The sequence below is a fragment of the Musca autumnalis genome, unplaced genomic scaffold (assembly GCF_047663935.1).
Source record: "Musca autumnalis isolate F117 unplaced genomic scaffold, ASM4766393v1 scaffold_5, whole genome shotgun sequence".
NCBI lineage: Eukaryota > Metazoa > Arthropoda > Insecta > Diptera > Muscidae > Musca > Musca autumnalis.
Window position 1 is genome coordinate 208,942,455 of NW_027412088.1, and position 20,941 is coordinate 208,963,395.

The 20,941-nt window shown below is 34.5% G+C and overlaps 1 protein-coding gene across 10 annotated transcripts in view; it reads right to left on the reverse strand.

Moving 5' to 3' along the window:
• The window catches only part of LOC141387003 (uncharacterized), a 321,944-nt gene that overhangs the window by 5,516 nt on the left and 295,487 nt on the right, over positions 1-20,941 (reverse strand). The window lies entirely within an intron of this gene.

Sequence of the window (20,941 nt, forward strand, 5' to 3'; positions counted from 1 at the left end):
GTGTAATTCTAGAGAAACACAAATTAAAATAGCGTTAAGTTCAATCGGGTCCACCTTTTTATAATATCCAGCAAAATCTTAAATCTTCAACATATCGAAAATCGGGCGGTGCAGTTCTATTGGGGGCTATATCAAAACGTGGAACAAATGTTCTGTACTGGGCCAGCTAAGTAAGTAAGTAATATCAAAACGTGGAACGACCTCCTCAGTGGTTTTGTCCTCGTGATTGCAAGCCAACAATAAATATTTTTACCAAAAGTGATGCCCCTACGACAAGGCCTTATATTTTTGGCCGTCATTAATATGAACTTGCGAAATAGTGCGACGCCGGTATTCACCTTCAACGCAGTTCGAAAAATTCATAGTTTTCTGTTTCCTTGTTGTGTATTTATTTCAGCTGTAGTCCATATTTTGTTGCTTCAAAATTTGAAGAAACAAAATGTTTAACAGTGGATAATGAAATTGACTACTACGCTGAAAAAGTTCGAGTCATAATGTCTAAAATGTGATCTTTTGTGTATAGTGTGCCATTTATATGCAATTTCCCATCCCGCGTAAGCCGCTACAGCAGGATTTTTTATGTTCATAACACGGTAGGCTGGCTTCTTGTCTGAAATCTAGTTTGGTACTAAATCCTTCAGTGCCGTTATTTCCAATTTTAGTTGAAGACCTCGTGTCGGATAACGAAAAGCGGTGCAAGCATTGCAGTAATAGCACAACCAGGATGGCTTTATCAATCAAAAATCAATTGAAGAAAGTTAAATATCGAAAATTTATCCTGAGTCTTCCCCAGTATTGTACAAGATGGCGCAAAAATAAACTTCCGATGTTTTTTTTGGCTGTAATTAAAAAAATGAAAAACTTTGATTCTTCTTGTGGATTATTTTTATTTGGTCTTTTATTTATTTTTTACATAAAGTCGAGAATATGATGTCAGATAAATGGCCTCCGACACAGTTTATTGTCATTTGAGCCCTTTTTATGGCATTTTCCATCACTTTGGCCAAAACTTCCGGCGATAGGCCCTCACATTCTTGATGGATATTGTCTTTAAGAGCTGAAAGAGTCTGAGGCTTGTTGACATAACCCGCGACATCAAAAAGCCCCACAAAAAGAAGTCTGATGAAAAATTATCATAATGATATAATGAATCATCCTGATGAAAAATAATAAATAGTCACCAATATTCCGCGTTCTGGAGCAGTGTAGCGTAACACTGTTTATTAACGTGTATTTCGCATGTGTTTACTACACAAATGTCAAAACAGAACTGACATTAGGGGCCAATCGCAAAATTTATAGCATTTTCTGATAGGAGGATTACTTTTGCGCCACCTTGTATGTAAGGGTGGAATCTGGTTGATTGGGGAGAAAAAAAAACCGAAATAAAACTCCTTGGTTGCAGTATTGCAATTCTTCCGAAGATGAACCCTTAGCCTCCATCCAACTAAGTGTAGTCTGCAATCATAACAGCTCTGACTCACAACTAAACTCACAACTCAGGAAAAAAAGACTCTGTCCGTCATAAAAGAAGGACAATCCATAAACCCCAACAAAATTAAGAAAAGTCCGTCTGACGTTCGGAGGGCAGAAATGCTACTAACGGTACCGTGCACGAACGGGATGAGGCGGACAAGCTCCAATACACAAAAATTGTTGGGAAAGCCAAAATCTCACAAATCAACGATAGCCCATCTTCTTCCAATCCAGAACGTTCCCGAGCGAAGGACACAAGACTCGCAAAGAGAAAGAAGTTAAAACACAACACCGCAGGCTCATCTACAACAAACGACCCTTCAATGAAGTTGTTAAGGACAACCAAGATGTTCAGATGGACGAGTGGCCCGTAATCGCCACTGAACCACCTAATAATAACAGGATAAGCTTTATCAAAATATTGGGGAATAAGTCGTTCCTTTGGATAAGGAAGCCAAAGTCAAAATACTACGCCCACATGGCCCGAATGGAGAAGACGATGACATCGACGATGTCGTAAAAGTTGTTTGACAATATGCAGCTAAAGAGGCCATCCACGTCTTCGCCCAATACAAATGATTTTTAAGGTCGTGCAGACTAATCTGAAGTCATTATCTACTTTTCTCTCAGACTATGTGAATTGAAACTTTCATCTACGGACACATCGAATGTATTTAGGATCTTTCAGAATTTTTCAGAATTTTGTAGGCCTTTTTGGACATTTGAACTTGCCGACAAAAATGTGGATTTGGATTAAAGTTCAAAAGTGTTGCGATGGAGGTACTTGAAGGTATGGACCGACATAGTCCATTATGGAAGTGGATCTTATTTTGGGAGTCATATCTTTTCGATATATATCGCCCCCACTAGTTATTTCAGTGGGTCATCGTATAACTTTTGGAACAGTATGCCAGGAAGCATGGACTTGTCCACGGAAAACATAATATCGCTATAAACATGACCAGAACGAACAGCATCGGTATATATTTCCAAAAGATTTTCGAACAGACCCTAAACTGCATTAAGACACAAATGTTGAACTTTTGTGAGGGAGGTACCCTAAGGAGAGGACCGATATGGGCCATTTAGAAGTTTAAAATAAATTTGGACAGCATATTAGAAGATCCGAATTGGTTGCCCCGTTCATTTTAGTGAATTTTTTTTTTAAATATTGGGGGGAAGTACCGGAATTTGTAGACTGGTATTGCCCATCTTTAAACTGAAACTAATTTTGGACAAAATATGACGAAGGCCAAATTTTGGACCAAATCGGTTGATCAGTTCGAGAGTTATCGTGCTCTTCGGGCTGGCTAAATAACTCCAAATTGTCTGAAACGGATTTCGTCCAAAAATATTTGGGGTCTAAACTAACCCTCATATAAATGCTGAGGGTATAAAAAACACATTTTCACCTATCCTTCTCTTTCGTGTGCTACAGATTGCAGAGTAATAACACATTCTTCTCCTAGGGAAGCAGCACGACACTCCTGATCATATCATACCAAAAAATAACCACTTATTTTGCTCGACACGCCTTTATTGAAATAACTAGTCGATTTGAAAGTGAAAAATATTCCCACGAACATGTCCATAGGAACAAGGGGTTTCCAATTTTAACTCAATGTTATGGCACCGCCTATGTATCTTCGAGTCCATCAACGATAGGCACTACATACGGAGAACTTTTTCATAGACGAGATACTTTGGAACTGTGTCGCAGAATAATGTGATGTTGTCTTGCCAGGGTCCGAACCCAGGCATTCAGTCTACAAACAGTTATGCTTAGTACATTAGGATTTAATCCATTTGAACCTAAAAACTGTGTAAAACTCTGTTTCTAGGTCTGGGTTATTTAACAATGCTATTGTTTAAATGTCACCAATATCTCGAAGAGGCATCCAATTACTCCCACCTCTTTCCCCATCAACTCACGCCTCAAATGGACGACCCGACTTATCACTCCATTCCCATATGTAATGAAAATTCCCAGTGTATGCATTTCCATGTGACAGAGTAACTTTATCTACGACTTCATATTTTTAAAGGTAAATGAATACGAATGCTGAATTTATGGTGACTGTGTATGTTTTCATGTACACAAATACATACATAGATACCAAATGAAAAAATGTCTTTGGCGCATAGACAAAGTCTTATAATAAAATATTTTGTCATATTTTATTAGTCAAGCCCAAATGTAATTGTATCCAATTTTGTGATTATGTAGACTTATTTTCGTCTTCTTCTACATCGTTTATTTCTTTTTTTTTCTTGTCATGTTGCGGCTGTTATTCAACAATTTTGTTATTATTGCACACAAAAATTTACAAATAAAAATTCTGAGCCTTTTGTGAGGTTTTGTATGTGTCACACGGTTGGGGGATACGTGAACATGAGAGTGTGTTAAAATAACTAGGGTCCATAGAATGCTGGTGCTATATGCATGTGTGTGTGTGTGCGTTGACTGCAAATACGTGAATTGTTTAAAGAGGTCTGGAAAGTTTTATATATTGAGAGGATATATGGCAGTTAAACAGCAAATACTGCAACACTGTATCTTTTATAAGTCACGGTCTTTTACTGTGCAAATGTGAGCTTACTTGCCTTTCGAGTCAACCTGACTATATTTTCCCCCTGCCCATGAGACACAATCAGTCGTAGAACATTTCACAGCCGATATTACTTTCTGAGGCTTTTTTATGATATGCAGAGTTTCGTTTATGTCTTTTCATCTCTTTGTGCTCTGTTTGTGTGCCGCCGCCATTCATTCTTTTTTTATTATTATTACGATTATTACTTTTTTCCAGTTTTCATCTCTTTACGTATTTCTGTAGTTGTTGTTTGTATTTTGCAAAAAAGCGAAAAATGTAATTGAAAAAGTTTTTCTATTAATTTTATTAAATTCCATTTTATCAAAAAGAGGGGATTTATGCTAGAACATAGTGTGTGATATGTGTGTCACACGTTTACATACATATTTCTGTAACTCTATGTGAGTGGCGATGTGTGTCTATTTCTATGCGTGAATGTGTTGTATGCCAAGCAAAAATACCATTGGTATGGAAATTGTAATAGAAAAAGAGACATATTATTATGTGAGTCTCTTGTTTTTCGTTTCTGTGTGTGTGTGTTTTTGTGTCACTGTTTGTTGGATAAAAAGTTTACACAGTTATATAATGGAAATAAAATGACTTTTTCATAGAGGGAAATCAATTCAAAACTTGATTTATTTCTGTAGTTTCTTCTTTCTAATCTACTTCCGTTCAGTGATTTATTTCCATTTCACTTGACATCAATAAAGCTTTGTCGCGTTTTAAATTTATTTCTCTTAAAGGCTCTGTTCATTCATCATCGTCGATTTGTTGGGACTGTAAGGGATTAAGTGACATGGTTGGCAAAAAATAACAAAGCAAATATTCAAAATATAAAAGCCTATCCTCGTATTGTTGTTAACCTTAAATGTAATTATTAATATCCACAATTACTTATTAATAACATCAGATTTTATTTATATGAGCATAAAGAATTGTGAAATCTAATAATAATGATGATGGTTTAATGTACATAATTTAATTTCACGTAATTATTTAATTATTCAATGAAATGTGTACAAAAACTAATAAAAGTTATAACATGTAACCTTTTTTTCTTGTAAAAATCCATGCATATGAAATGCATTTGTAATTTCAAGCATGTCCGCGGAATGTAATTGTATGCATTAATTTATAATTAAGAGAGAAATACATTTAAAAAAAAATAATAACAATTTATATAGTTTCTAGGCCATGTTAACATAATCGCATAATATCTTAATTATAAGGCATGGTAGAACAATATAAGGTAACAGCAATACCCAGCTGACTGAACTGGGCTGTAATTTTAGTGTCAAATTCCATACGACATTTTATACATTTATAAGGCCAAAGTCAACTGCCACTTCGATTTAAGGAATTGTAAATAAATAGACTTCGGAGTGTTGCTCTATAAATAAAGTGATATATTTTTTTCAATGATCAAACTTACAACTATTTACAAACATTATTACCTATAAATAAAGAAACGACAATTAAAGTCTATTACTTCACTTTCAGAGTGCGTTAGTGTCGTTTCTTTACACATTTATTTCTATGTTCGATGTATATTAGGGATATATATATATATATATATATTTATACTCTCGGCATTTATGCTAACGAGGTTATATTTCATACGAGCAAAATGTGCCTCATCGAAATAATGGTTTTAGACCCCAAGTATGTTTGGACGAAATCCGTTTCAGACAATTTGAAGTTGATTTTGCACTGTCCCACAGTGGGAAAAATGTAGATCTAGTGTGCAGAAAATAAAAGTCGATGTTTTATTGTATGTTTATCCATAATTATGATATGAATGGCTTTAGATTGACAATTTTACTTCATTTATTGATATATTTGGCATTTGGTATTACTTATATATATATATATTTATGTAATTTTGATGATTTTTGCCGCATTATCCAACTGAAATGACTGACATTTGATAATTAGTCTTCGTGTGGGGTATAAAATATTCCAACAGAGAATTGTCGGTACAGGTCCACTTTTTGATATAGCCCCTATAGGAAGGTACCGCCAGATTTAGGTAATTTTGAAGATTTGAGCCGCATTATCCAACTGAAATGGCTGAAATTTAGCATTAAGCCTTCGTTTGGGGTATAAAATATTCCAACAGAGAATTGTCGGTACAGGTCCACTTTTTGATATAGAAGGTACCACCCGATTTTGGCAATTTTGAAGATTTGAGCCGCATTATCCAACTGAAATGCCAGAAATTTGGCATTTAGTCTTTGTTGGGAGTATAAAATATTCCGACAGAGAATTGCCGGTACAGGTCCACTTTTTGATATAGGCCCCATAGAAGGGTACCGCCCGATTTTCGGTATTTTTAAAATTTCACCCTCATCATCCAAACGAAATGGTTGAAATCTGATTTGAATATACATTATTTATGGTGGAGGGTGTAATAAGATTTTAAAATCACCCCATTCTGCTCTTTGTGGTAATAAAAAACTTGTATTTAGCAGCTTGTTTTGAGACGAAGCACTGCATTAATTTTCCTACATCCACCCTTATCGTTGGAAATGTAGGACGGACTTTTTTATTTTGTAATTTCTTATCAGCTATGCCGTGATCAATTCTAAGTGATATTTGATCTTATTTGTCAAAATGTTTCCCGTAAAGAAAGTTTTATTTGAACCAAATTAAAAAAAGCTTAGTTCCCGAATTGGCATAGTTCCTAAAAATTGCTATAAAAACAAAAGTCGCAGGAAAAAATTTAAGACATTAATCTAGACAAGATATATAAAAAATTAAAAAAAAATGAAGCTAAACTCGACTAATTTCCATACCAAACCCCTATTGTAATTGAAGAATTTAGGAAAAATGGGCCTTACATTTATTTACCCGAAACATCCAAATTAAACTTATGGGTTAAGAAACTATTTAATTTATTTAAATACGGTTAAGGTATATCCAAAATACAAAAGATTTCGCAATAATATATTTACAGAATTCACACGTCTATCGCAATTTTACACCTAAACAAGTAAAAAAAGTATCAGTCGGCTTTGCCGACAGAGATATACCCTCAGCCTGCGTGGATTGAAAAATTTTCAAAATTTTGGGAGTATAAACCGACAAAAGTATGAATAGATAGGGCTTATTATCACACTAGGCTACGAAAAATATAATATCGCTGTAAACAGGGCCACTAGGAAAACCTTCGGTAAAATGTCCAAAGGATCCTCGAACAACACAAAATTGTTGGATTGGACAAATAGGTCCCAAATTTGAACGTTTTTGAAAGTTTGGACCAAATCGGTTGCTACGTCTATGAGAAATCGCGCGTACCATTTTAGCGAGTATTTTCGAACTTTTGTTGGGGAGGTACCGGAAGAAGTGGACCTATAAGCAGCACCTTCGAATTTCTTCTACTATTCGAAGAAATATTACAATATCCAAAGTGTGGACGAACGCAGTATTCGGTTCAAGCTCTCCAGTCACTACATATGGTACCATAGGGCATAGGACAACTTTTGGGCTGTTTTATCAAGAAGTGCGGACTTGCCCCTGAAAAAACTTTTACTGGCGTAATTGAGGCAGGGAACGCAAGTTGCTTCAACAAAAATCAAAGTTATTGGAGAGCAGGTCTTGAAGTGCATTCATCCAAAATTTTGTGTGGGAGGTACCCGAAGGAGTGGATAAATATAGTCCATAATCGAACCTTATATATATTTGGTAGATATATTAGGATGTGTAAAGTATGGACAAAATCGGTCATTTCCATCAAAAGTTATCGTGCGCACAATTTTTCCGAACATTTTTGAACTTTTGTGGGGGAGGTACCTAAAGGAGTGGACCGATCTTCATACTTAAACTAAGTTTGCACAAAATATTACGAAGGCCACATTTTGGATCAATTCGGCAGATCCGTTCGAGAGTTATCTTGGGCTCCAACCACTACACACGGTGTCATAGGGGTTTTTTGTATCTTTCAGGCTATTTTCTCATGAAGTATGGACTTGCCCCTGATGAAACTTATACAGTCGTATGAGGGGCGGTGAACAAAAATCAAAGCGATTCGAGAGCCGGTCCTAAACTGAACTTTTCCGAAATTTTGTGTGTGAGGTACCCGCAGGAGTCGACCGATTGAGTCCATATTAGAACCTCATCTAAGTTTGTGTTAACGTGCGCACAAATTTTCCGAACATTTCCGAACTTTTGTGGGGGAGGTACCGGAAATAGTGAACCGATAGACATTAGACACGGACGCATGGACATTAGGCCGGGGCGATTTGTATGGAAGGAAAAAAGTGTTAGCGGGCGCCTGGAGTTTCTGATTCTTGGGATTGTACTGAGCAAAAAAGTCGAATAGACCATATATCTACGGTGAAAATCGAGCCCCCGGATTTTGACTTGAAGTTTTTTTCAAGGGTTTTTGGATATTTTGGCATATAACAATCAAACCACTGAGAGTTTCGATCCAACACAAAGCCAATAATTGTAGCCAAGACAATAATTAAGAACTCTCTAGTACATCGAAAAAGCATTGGAACGCTCCTTCAGGTAGTTATGGACTCGAGAAGGTGCCCCTTTTTTCGGAAAATTTCGATAAATGACACTGTGCTACAAAATGGGACTCAAAGTCAGTGGGTGGAAAATTCCTTGTGGAGATGAAAGCCCTTAGTGAGTGTACTAAGAACCCAAATTTTTCACCATAGGTCAAGTTTCCGAGATATTGCGTGATTAATGGTTTAATTTTGGCCCTTAATTTGTGAGAAAATAGATTTATATCTCTGTTAAGCGTTATTGTAGCTTCATTTTGAGATTACATGTCTTCTTTTAGAATATTTCATCCCTCTAACTCAATTCCTTCCATGTCCTTTTCGTCCTTTATTTTTTGAACCGTAGTAAAAGTACCACAAGACGAGATTTTACAGCATCCAAATATTCTGCAAAAATGTTGCTCAGGTACTGTTCTCATTGATGACCAATCGATGTTTCCCCGTTTTCATGGCCTTTTTTGACATTTACCCGGTATTGGTTGAGAAAACTATGTTTTGTTTTTATGTATCGATCAGGGTTACCGGTGTAATGTATTAAAAATCACTTTATATAAAATATATTTTAGGGGCAAGTCCACACTTGTTGAGAAAACAGCCCAAAAGGTGTCCAAACTTAGTTTCAGTTGGAAGGTTGGCAACAACTTCCTGTACTTCCCTCAAATATTAAAAAAAAATCACTAAAATGGTATGCACCATATCCCTTGAACGGGGCAACCAAATTTATCCAAACGTTGGATCTCCTAACATTTTGTCCAAATTTAGCTTAACTTCTAAAATGGCCGATATCGATCTTCTCTTTATGTTACCTCCCCCACAAAAGTTCAACAATTGTGTTGATCTGTCCGTAGATGAAAGTTTTAATTCACATAGGCTGAGGGTATATCTCATTCAGCAAAGCCGAGTGATACGTTTTTACTTATTTCTGAGGGAAAATATGAGGCGTTCAGAGCACACTTCGACTAACTCCATAAAACAAAAAGTTGAGAAAATCAATGATGAAGTGCATATTGTTTTTTAAAATTCCCCTGATAATATGGATTCAAATATATAATGTAGAATGCATAATAGCAGGTATAGCTTTTATCTAACGGTATATAAAATAAAATAAAAACAATAGTCAACAAACAATCGTTAGTAATGTTGTGGTAATGGTGGAGTTAATCGATGTGTGCACTGAAAAAAGTAATAAAGTTAGGTCTTGAATTTTTTTATTAACGAAAAACTTAGTTTTATACACATATATTACAGGTTATACATAAAAATTAATGTTGGCAGTTCGGTTATAAAACAATATTTGTAATTAATTCATGTTAGCTTTATGTTAGCGTCATTCTTCATGGCTAGGTTTACGACGTTTCCGACGTATGTAATATACGTCAAAAATGTATGTTATATACGTCATAATTTTCTAAAGGCCATCTATGGTTTCAACAAACAACATTGCATGTAAAAATGTACACGTTGCGAGCAAAGCCACATTTGAATGTGGAGTTAATCGAAGTGTGCACTGAAAAAAATTGCATATTATTCAGTGGTCAATAAATACTTGTTATTTAAAGGTGCTCATCTTTATTATTCAGGAAAGATATTATAATCATAAATAGATATGGCGTTATCAAAGGCTTTGACACTAAAATCTCAAATTTTTCAAAAAGTGGAGTTAGTCGAAGTGTGCACTGAGCGGCTCATATATCATTCAGAAAAAAAAAAACTATTTTCCATAAAGACTTCTTCATATCAATGACATGTATGCTCCTCCAAGTCCGAACAATGTGCCGCCCACTAAAACAACGCTTATAGAAGCGGTACAACATTCGTTAATATGTGTGGTATTTTGCTAAATTAAAAAAAAATAAAGCCCTAATAAAGATGTGTTTTTTTATTTGTAAAACAAAGGATTGAAACATCTTCTCTTTTTTCAATGATTTTAGAATTTGAATTTATCAGAATTATGCGCAATTTGTTTAAGCCAATTATGTAAATATATAATTGAAAATAAACTTTATAGCCACATGAGATAACCAAACTAACATAATATTTGATTCTCACAAATGTTCTTTAAATTTGGGAATCATAAAAATGTCGCAATGTCGTGTTCAAATATACAGTTAAAAAAATAACAAAAAATCGAAATTTTTTCAAAGTGGTTTGTACATGACCTTTGTCAATATTTGAATGGAATAAACGCTATTTTTGTTATTAGTAGATTTAAGTTTGTTCATTCGTGCAACAGGAAATAATTTTTGAGACAATTTTTTTCATTTCATACATTTTTCAAAAAAAAGAAAATCGATTTTTGCGTTAACTTTTTTTATATTTCAATAGGATAAACATTTTTTAGTGATTAATAGGCATAAGTTCATTCATCCCTGGTAAAGGAAAGCATTTTGAGAGAAATGTCGAAAAGTCATAACCCTATTGTACATGTATACACTTTTAAATTTATCTTTTTTATAAGTTTTCTTCATTTACTACTTCATTTGCCAGTAGCTTGTTAGCTTTAATCTCAATTATTCTTAAAACAAGATCAATCAGTATGCCCTTAGTACATGTTAAACCAATCCACTAGGCAGACCAAGGCTTAACATAACTTCAGTCCACTTTAATATGCATATCGTACCACATTCTTACGCATTGTTTCTCGTTAACCTTTATCAGAAAGTTAAAATGTAAATGAATTCCAAAATGAATATAAATGTGTGCGTGCGTATGTGGATGGATGTACGGACAATGTCATAGTGCAAAGGACAAGAGTCACATTCTGCCTTCTGAACAACATAACAACAACAAAACATGCTCATGTCTTCTTCGTTATAAAAATGAAGATACTTAACAAAAGTGAGGATCAAAAAGGTACAGCTGTAATAAATTTAAATACCCAGAAGTATAAAAGAGACAATGGAAACAAGTAACGAATAAATTATTTTGAGTTATTTTCTTCTTTATTTTTGTATTTTGCGCGATAATTAAATTGTTGATGAAATATGCAGTGTGTACATTGGGGATATAAAGTTTTTGAGTGCAAAATATTGTTCCATTGCTGCTCTGATAATAATGATAATGTATCAGAACATCATAATTCAGTCTTTAGGTTGAATTGGTGAATAATATTTCCACAAAGCTATATTTTTAGGTTTCTAGATTTCGAAATGGGTTTTTATTTAAGATTCTATTTGTTTTCGATTCGATTTCAATTTGTTTTAATTCAATTAAACCATATACAAATATCAGCTTTTGTAAGAACTAGAAAAAATCAAACCATTTAGGCCGGGCACCATCAAAGTATTTTAAAATGCTGACCACTCGCAAAAAGGTGACAGCTGCAATTTTCTGTTCAAAGTATTTTGAACAACGTTTATGCCTCAGTTTTTGGCATTTTGTAGTCCTACAAATTATTTGTTATGTTTTCTTAATATCTTATTATATAAAACTTAAATGACGTTCGCATCTGGTTCAGCTAGTATATTTACAAAATGTGCATAACATTATAACCCTAATATACAGACTACATGAGTTTATATGAATTTTTTATTAAAAGAAGTCAAAGTATTACAAATTAAATGGCCAACCCGCCACAACGGTCTAGGTTTTGCATGTGTCATATGTATGTAGACTTAATTTCGGCGTATCCATAAATATCATACTACAATAAAGGGTATTCAAAAGCATGACGCAAATTAAAGTGACAGTAAATTTCTTTTATAAATACGTGTCAATGCAAACAGTAAGTGTTAATATGTTATAATCCCTAAAACATCGTATTTTCATCATTCCTTTTATTGAAACCCCTTTGCTTTGCCTTCTGCAGATCCCTTTGAACAAATTTTAAACGGTTGCAAAATGTTGACAGTGTCTAGACACCAATTTGAACGATGAAATTGCTGACTTCAGCAGTGTGTAAACTTAGGTGATTGTATAGCCACACACATACCTGTATATGAAGTTCATACGTCCCCACCCACACACACACAATTTTAAATTTTGCCATATGTTTCTTGGTATGTGCGCTAGTGGAAAACAAAGGAAACTTTGGATTGAAAAAATAAAAATAGCAACTCATACAAGGAATAATAATGAATAGCAGAATTCTGCGTATCAACAAAAGGTGATGTAATAATGGGGTGTACCGTAAAAAATAGAGTCGAAATCACTTTCGTTTATAACGACATATCATGTCTTTTTGTTGTATTCTTCAAACTCCAACAAGTGGTCATGAAAATGTAGTAGTAAAATACTAGTCTGATTTCTGCGTTGAAACAGTAATCCTGGCCCAGCATGAATTGAGGCGACTACTCCAACCGCATCACAGTTCCCCGAAGGAACAGGTGTGACTTCACTCAAATCAACGGTATCAGGATAAACATCCCTCAAACCTGCTTGATAAGCCTGTTGATCTAGGGGTTCTCTTTTGTATCTTTGGAGTCGCCTCTCTAGATCATGAAGATCTTTCCTGAAATACAGCATTCTGTTGTGCCGAGGCAACGGCAATAACTTAGTCTCCTCATAAAAATGGTCCGCCGAAGACATGAGGAGACACCCTGTGGCGGTTCTGAGGGCTTCGTTCTGGCAGGTTTGCGTATCACTTACGTTGGCAAACCACACGGGTGCCAAATGGTTTACCATAGACCGACCTATCGCGTTGTATGTGGTTAACAATGTTACTTTATCTGCTCCCCAAGTGAGACCTTGTTCCGACATCTCATATTATGGCAAATAGCTGTGGAATGCTATAAGGTGTCGAATGTGACCTCCAGCGCTTTGGGGAAGTTAGTGGTCGGAATTATTGATCCAACTATCTGCACATTCTGTGGGATCTTCATTTCGGCAGTCCATGTTGTGGTGAACAGTGCGGATAATTTCATATTCCTCGCGTGGAAGAACTCAGCAATATCAATGAAATAGGCATTTAGCTGGACACAAATGTCATCCACTTACGTAATTGTCCTACTGCCGTCGAGAGAGCGTGGAATTTCAGAAAAGTAGAGGTTAAACAGTTTCGGAGCTATCACCACTCTTTATGGAACTCCCTTCTCGACATCCTCGAACGGCTTATGTATGGAAATGGCGTGTAATGCTGTTCTGGTACTATTTTGATTCCAGAACTCGTGTTGATGATCCATTCTGAAGCTGGGGAGGAATAAACGCCTTAAATACTTTTCTACTGGTCACAAAAGTGAAATCGGTCTGCATGATTTGCCTTTGCAGACATACTTGCCACGTTTCAGTAACTGGACCACCTTGCCCGTGTTTCAGACGTCAGGTATTATCAGTATGGCTAACGATAGGACCTTGCCCAGATACTCGACACCTGGTTCATACAGCTGCTTTAACATCACCCTTGAAATTCCATCAAGTCCAAGTGCTTTGGGTGATTTTGCCATTGTAAACTGTGGTGGTACTTCATTGGCTGAAAGAGTTCGCAAACGACGTAAAACACTTCCATCGCCCGATCACTATCGGGTTTCTCAATAAATTGTCGGCTAAAATAACCCGAGCACACTTTCGGATTTGTCACAACAACGCCTTTAAACATGACAGATGCCCTTTTTACCAGGGTTCGGTAACGCCTGGTGTCCAGAATTTACTACTACAGGTTGTAATGTTGCAGCACTTCAGATGTTCAAGCCACTTTTTTCGATTGTGCTCAGCGACTAATCTATTGATTTCCATATCCATTTCTGACTCTAGGTCTAGGGTACATTCGCTAATCGACCAGCAGGAAATTCTTCTCTGCTACCCAAACATCAGAGGGATTGGACAGTTCTCTGAATCGTTGGTTGGTGAATTCCCTAAGCCCTTCCTATTGGCTTCCCATGGTCTGGTGGTCTATTGATGGATGGAGATGAGAATGCCAAGTCACGTCATTCATCAGACCAGGCGACACAAAGGATATGTCAGGTGAATCATGTCCGTCTTCTCTAGTACTGGTAGGTGTCACCTTGTTCACGATGCAAAATGTGGAGCTATCTAGTTGCCCAGCAAGCGCATACCTCTCTGGTCATTTGGAGTGAATCCCATAACTCAGATGTATATTAAAATCTGAGGCGAATAGCAAGGGGTCCAGCAATTAATCTGCGGGTTACACATATTTAGCAGTTCTATTTCAGCGGTCCACTCCAAGTATGGGTTACTCACGCTCAAGGGAGATAGGTCCGTACTAGACAGTCTGGTGGAATAGGATTGCAAGTCCATCACTCCATCACTTTTTATACGATTCATGATTCATGTCTGCTACACAAACATCAGAGGGATTGGACAGTTCTCTGAATCGTTGGTTGGTGAATTCCCTAAGCCCTTCCTATTGGCTTTCCCATGGTATGGTGGTCTATTGATGGATGGAGATGAGTATTCCAAGTCATGTCATTCATCAGACCAGGCGACACAAAGGATATGTCAGGCGAACTATGTCCGTCTCCTCTGGTGCCTCCTTGTTCACGATGCAAAATGTGCAGCTATCTAGTTGCCGAGCAAGCGCATACCTCTCTGGTCATTTCCTAAGATTGAATGCCATAACTCATAATGCATATTAAAATCTGAGGTGATTACCAAGTGGTAGATCAATTAATCTGCGGGATACACACATTTAGCAGTTCTATTTCAGCGGTCCACTCGAAGTATGGGTCACTCACGCTCAAAAGAGACTCGGCGATAAACAGTAGGTCCCATATCATTGAGCTAATATGACTCGGGGTGCACTCATTGATATGAGAGAAGTCTCCCTTGTCCCGTATGGGATGTTTGTGGAACAATTACACTACAGGTGTTGTTCAGCTTGGTTTCTTGAATTACCGTGACTCGTATACTTCTCCGATTCATAAAATTCACAAACTCATTGATCTTGCCACGAAGACCATCACAGTTAAACAGGAATGTTTCATTGCCGGGAACTGAAAAGGATTGAACCACCTGTTTTTTGAGTCCTTCCTAGATTTCTTTGGTTATTTTCCTCTCAGAAATATAACATCGTCTGCATAGTAAACTGCTTTATTGGTTACTGTCTCCCTCATTGGTTAAGACATTAAATGGAGCATTTATGGTAGTGATACATAAAAGCAGGAGAACAAAGTTTGTCTCATGTTCCCATGTTTAGTCTAAATGAAGATTTGCTTGATTATCTTCATTTATTATTAGATTGTTCTGACATAAGCTTTACTTTGATTTTGAGAAGCTCGTCTCATAAAGATGCCGTGGTTTAAATCTAACAATAAACATTTTTATTTATATTTATTTTCACAAAAATTCTGTGAAAGAATCTAATTAGTTGTTATCCCATTTTCCACATTCTTCTCTCTTGACATAACCTTAGATACGACTTTGAAAAACAACAAAGCGTTTCTTTTTTCTTGAAAGAATCTGCATTCGAAGTAAAATGCAGCTTTTTTTTCGAAGAAAAGAAAATACGCTCATCTTTTTTTACGTTTTACAAAAAAAAAAAAACAAAAAAAAAAAAAAAACGTTCAGCAAAACTGCAAACAATAATCTGCAAGGACAATCGCGATGATGATGATGACAATGATGCTTATGACAATGGCGACAACAATAACAACAACAATGTCACAAGTCATATGTCTTTATCAAGGAAACAAAAATAAAATAGATGTGAAGTGAAGTTTTAAAGGTGGATGCTGCTGCTTTTTTTAACAACAGCCACTATCCTTCATGGCCATCATTGAGGAGCATCAGAGAAGCTTGTCGTCATCATCATCTGAATTATTTGTAGTGAAATTTTTATGTCTGTTCAACATCAGAGTTTTTTCTACTTTCAACAGCGTTTATTCTTTGCTGACATTTTTGCTACTATTTTTCTTTTTTTGTGAGCTTTGTTCATTTTTCCAAAATATTTTCCATTGCATGTTTATGACTTGTGTTGTTAAGTGAGGGAGTGTGTGTGTGTTTGTATTTGCAAGAATAAGAGTGGGTATTGTATAGCGTGACATATAACAGCACATTTACAGTTGAATATAACAACAGCTATGACTCTCTTGACACAGACCACCAATACACATTCGCAAACACACATATGCTGGCATTAACGTCAACAATCCCACTCACACTCAAACATACACAGCAATGTCACATACAAACGAACAAACATTCATATAAAGTTTTACAATACCAGACGACGCGGCATTTTAACCCAAGTGACAGGTTAAATTAAAACGTCACATAAATCTTTACTAGAATTTTCATTAAAATACTTAAGTGGCAAAAAAACGAGAAGAAGAACAAGAAACAGAGAAGAATACCTACGGAACAAGCAGAAGCGTTGTGTTCTCATCAACTTCTCGGAACAATACAAAGTTGTTCACTTTTCTTCAACCACTTCCGTTGGCAGTGAAGAGAGTGAGCGAACATACGACAACCCACAGACACACACACATATACACCGACATTTACACTTGCAAAAATATTGCCATGAAAATGTGCAGAGATTCCTTAAAAAAATGGCTGATAATAGGTTCAACTTCTGAAGGAAATTTTGAGAAATCGGAATATTTTCTGATCATACATTGGAAAAACTCTTAAAAAAATCTAACATCAGAGCGCTCGGCAACAATTGTTTAGTGGGAACAGACGAAATTGAAAGAATTTCTGGTTGTCGTTGTTGTTATTCTTGTTGGAGTAGAAACATCCACAAAAATATGTTACACTTGGAATAAGATGTGGCAGAGTTGTTGCCGTTAAAGTTAATGGCCAAATGTAAGTGCGGGATCTTGCGAAAACAACAACGACAACAACTTCTCTTGTCTGAAATTGAAACTAAAACCGGCGAAAACCTCAACACGAAACTATCTTTGACACAAGTTGCAACTTGCTTCTAGCCTTAGAAGCAGGGAAGACGAATACGATATAGCAGAAGAAGAAGAGGTAACGAACACACCACCAGCAGCAGCAGCAGCAGCAGTAAATGCGAACGAACATTTTCCTTAGACATGATTAAATTTTCTAGGAATTTTCATTTAGAACTTTCGTTAGGATTACTCGATGCTATTTAGTGTGTTTGTGGTAAATAATTTATTAGCTGTATATGTATCAATGTATTTGTATGTACGTGCGTGCGTGCGTTCAAGGAAACTTTATTCAAGCCATACTCGTAATAGATTCAAACAGTGATAATGCTACAACAAGAACTTGAAAGAACTTTGTATGAGAAAACGGCGCTCTAAAATTCGCAAAGAATAGTTAATTGTTGTGGCAATTTTCAAGGTTTTACGAACATTGGGTGGGAGTTGGATAGTTATAGCTAAATTATTTATAAACACGTTTTGTTTTAATAAATTTGTATAACTAAAGAATAAGAAGAATAGAATAAAGATGATAGATTATTTGTGGTCAGCTATATTAAATAGGAAATAAAGGAGACTGCGGGAGTGATACCTAACTATCTGTTATTTTCAAAGGTACACCAAAAAAAGTCCCCAGTCTTGCCTCTTTTTTAGAAATATTTATTGTGCATACAAAGGCATGCACTTTTGCCGTTAGGGGTCCCAAGTATTTGGGGTCTTCATGCTAAAATGTAAGAGAATAATATTTGTGAACACCTTAATTCAATACAACTTCATCTTTAAGGTCAAAATCGTCAAGGTAAAACGACATTGATGGAATTCATTTGGAAAATCGAAATGTTTATGAAAATATTTCCTCATTCGAGTTGTAATAAATAAATAAATAAATAAATAAATAAATAAATAAATAAATAAATAAATAAATAAATAAATAAATAAATAAATAAATAAATAAATAAATAAATAAATAAATAAATAAATAAATAAATAAATAAATAAATAAATAAATAAATAAATAAATAAATAAATAAATAAATAAATAAATAAATAAATAAATAAATAAATAAATAAATAAATAAATAAATAAATAAATAAATAAATAAATAAATAAATAAATAAATAAATAAATAAATAAATAAATAAATAAATAAATAAATAAATAAATAAATAAATAAATAAATAAATAAATAAATAAATAAATAAATAAATAAATAAATAAATAAATAAATAAATAAATAAATAAATAAATAAATAAATAAATAAATAAATAAATAAATAAATAAATAAATAAATAAATAAATAAATAAATAAATAAATAAATAAATAAATAAATAAATAAATAAATAAATAAATAAATAAATAAATAAATAAATAAATAAATAAATAAATAAATAAATAAATAAATAAATAAATAAATAAATAAATAAATAAATAAATAAATAAATAAATAAATAAATAAATAAATAAATAAATAAATAAATAAATAAATAAATAAATAAATAAATAAATAAATAAATAAATAAATAAATAAATAAATAAATAAATAAATAAATAAATAAATAAATAAATAAATAAATAAATAAATAAATAAATAAATAAATAAATAAATAAATAAATAAATAAATAAATAAATAAATAAATAAATAAATAAAAAAATAAATAAATAAATAAATAAATAAATAAATAAATAAAAAAAAATAAATAAATAAATAAATAAATAAATAAATAAATAAATAAATAAATAAATAAATAAATAAATAAATAAATAAATAAATAAATAAATAAATAAATAAATAAATAAATAAATAAATAAATGGGTTTTATGACGAACATATCTAACTCCCAGAACATTTGTAGTCCAGTGTTATTGATTATGAACATCATACAACATTGTTTATACCTTCAGCCTAGGCTAAAGAGGGTATATACCCTTTCTACGACCAAAATGCGTCTCAACGAAGTTTTGATGGTTTTAGACCCCAAATATGTTTGGTCGAAATCCGTTTCAGACAATTTGGAGTTAATTTAGCATGTCCATCCGTCCATCTGTTTGTCTGGCTGTAGCACATGATAACTCTCGGACTGATCAACCGATTCGTTACAAAGTTCGCCCCTCATAATATTTTATCCAAACTTGGATAAGGTTCGTAGATGTGCTATATCGGTCTACACCCTCGGGTACCTCCCCCACCACCCTCGGGTACCTCCCCCAATTTGTTTTGCTAAAATGGTGCGCACGATAACTTACAAAGCCAATTTTGTTCATACTTTGTACATCGCAATATTTCTACCAGTCATAGATGAAAAGACTTCTGGGCGCTATATATATATAGAAAGGAATGTATTTCAAAATAAGATGTACTTCCAAAATGGACTATATCGGGTACTTCCCAAACAACATTCACCAAATGTTGTGAAAATTCTAGTTTAAGATCTGCTATGAAATCGTTTTGATTTGTAACTGTTTGGCTTCGAGGCACTATTACGTCGGTACAAGTTTTTTTATGGAGTTACCCCATACTTCTTGAGAAAATGGCCCGAAAGGTGTAAAAACCGCTATGGTCACAATGGTGCTGGAGCGCACGACTACTTTCGAAGCGGATACTGTGTTGGTTTAAACTTTGCATATCGTAATATTTCTCCGAATTTTAAGTTCGAAGTTGGGCTTATCGGCCCACTACTTCCGGTGCCTACCCATAAAAAATTTGCCTAAATCGATTTCGTCCCAACTTTGGATCTTATAATGTTATGTCCAAACTTATTTTAAGTTTGGAAATGAGCCGATATGCCACCGCTTAGGGTACCTTACTCACAAAAGTTCAAGTGCAATTTCAGGTCTCTTAGAGAACCCTTTAGAAATTCCTTGCGAAGATACCCCTTGTAGTTCGGTTTATGTTTTTCGTGAGCAAGTCCATGTTTCCTGGTACAAAAGCTGTAAATTATACGGTGCCCAACTGGAACGGCTGATGGGCGCGATATCTATCGAAAGGAATGACTCCCAAAATAAGATCCATTTCTAAAATGGACTATGTCGGTCCATTCCTGGTACCTCTTCCCTAACATTTCTGAGCTTTATCCCAATCCCTTAAAGACATAATTATTGGGTAAAAGGATTTAGGGTATATATCCATAGATGACCGTTTCAATTAACACAGGCTGAGGTTAAATCTCTGTCGACGAAGCAGACTGATACTTTTTTACATGTTTTGTTTTCCCATTCCTAAGTTAGTGCACTCATTGTCTCCTTTGTGGAGTAAGAAACATCCCGAAAAATATGCAGTAAAAAACAGAAAAAAATAATATTAACTAAAAACAACATTCCTCTTATTTCCGTATCTCTGTTTCTGTGCTAGGCAGTGTTCCTTAGTTAAACCAAAGTCCTATTCCAAAAGTTATACAAAACAACCTGACCCAGAATTTAGTATTTGTTCACGAAAATTATTTATCCATAGCCATATACAGCTCTGATCTATACGGCTAATTAGAAAAACACAAAAAGAAAATTGAAATGCTTCTACAAAACAAGGCTCACACATTCAAACTCCAGGGCATAAATCCGGACATACATACATATGCA